Source organism: Thalassophryne amazonica, chromosome 9 (assembly GCF_902500255.1).
Source record: "Thalassophryne amazonica chromosome 9, fThaAma1.1, whole genome shotgun sequence".
NCBI lineage: Eukaryota > Metazoa > Chordata > Actinopteri > Batrachoidiformes > Batrachoididae > Thalassophryne > Thalassophryne amazonica.
The window spans coordinates 52949233-52950693 of NC_047111.1; the positions used below are offsets into that span (position 1 = coordinate 52949233).

Sequence of the window (1461 nt, forward strand, 5' to 3'; positions counted from 1 at the left end):
ACTTTCACACTTTCATTTATAATCATTATAGAAACTTTGCATAATTTATTACCACCCTTGAAAAATGTCAGCTACCTATTTTATAAACACTACCCAACGGAGCCGGTGGATCCCCACAGGCAACACACTAGTATACAGGGTGACACCCCCACCCCCAAAACAAACAGAACCCATAAAACTTTTAATAAATCCGACAAAGGTCTGTGGATTGTCACGGAATTTGCTTATGTTCGAGTTTAGACTAGTCTTCCCCAACATGTCTTGGTCAACCAAGGAAAAGACATTTTGCCTGGAGGCCTATTTCAAAAGCAAATCAGACCATTTGGAGCATATTTTGGAAAAACATGTCTTTTATGCAAAGTAACATAATTGAACCTTTGGGGAATGATCGCACACAGACTGAAGTGTAAGTAGGATTGTAGGATTTATTAGAAGTTTTATGGGTCCTGTTTTTTGTTGGGGGGGGGTCACCCTGTATATACATAATGTGTTCTCGGATGTCATGTCATATATGTGTTTTGTGAGGAAAGATTCATTGACCTTGACTTCACAGATGATGCTGTGGTCTTTGTGGAATGACTAGATGTCCTGATTGCAACACTTGAGAAGCTGAGTGATTAGTTGGAGTGTCTGGGTTTGTGATTGTCCTGAATCAAGACTCCAGTTAAAGTGCCCAGGTTGTTGAGAGACTCACATAACCTCCACTCAAAGGGTTGGTTGGTGGGAATACTAATGACTACGTATTAGTTGTATTGCTTTTAATTTTTAACAGTCAAATATAAAAGAACCTGATATCCGATCTAGACTTTATTCTGCACAAATTACATACAGTCCTTTTGAACATTATTTATGTACATTTAAAATTCACATCAGGTCTGGTGCTGCACACTGCCACATTCACCACACCATGGAACCACGGGGGTCGTGGATGGCAACGACCCAGGCAGACAACTGGTCTATCCCACCTCCCACAATTAGCCGTCGGCCTTCTGCAGCCAGGTGATACATCATCCCCTTTGCACCTTGGCTGCATCCTCAATGCTTCCACACCTGCAGGCTGTCTCATGCACAGAAGTGTGCCACACAAGCCATGTCACAGCTGAACGTGCAAGAAATAGTCAAATTCAGGCATGCCAAAAAGCACTGAATGTGTGTTTTATTTCTTTCATTTTTCTTATTTATTTTGACAGTTACAGCTTCAGTGACTTTCTGCCATCCCAGCTGTAATCACTTCATTCCACAACTGGCACCGTTCACCTCCTCAGTACGTCTGCATAAATACTCTGAATGCTTCATGAAGCCTGAGCATAATGTTTTCTGATGCAGTGCTTTGCCCTGTTTTCTGAAGACTGTGACAGAAGGACATTCCTCTCAGCCAAAATACCTCCTCCTGGTGTTGTTGTTTTTGCACCAATTTTGTTCTAGCTTATTGCTAAACTTGTCATCCTACACTTTTCGTTG

General features: G+C 41.7%; 1 long non-coding RNA gene across 1 annotated transcript in view; it reads right to left on the bottom strand.

Moving 5' to 3' along the window:
* LOC117516534 overlaps positions 1-1084 on the bottom strand; it is a 16554-nt gene extending 15470 nt beyond the window's left edge. The window contains exons 1-2 of the long non-coding RNA XR_004562455.1: positions 1071-1084; positions 541-545 (exon numbers count right to left, since the gene is read on the bottom strand). This is a non-coding gene — a long non-coding RNA (uncharacterized LOC117516534). The remainder of the gene's footprint in view (positions 1-540; positions 546-1070) is intronic.
* Between the last annotated feature and the right edge of the window lie 377 nt (positions 1085-1461).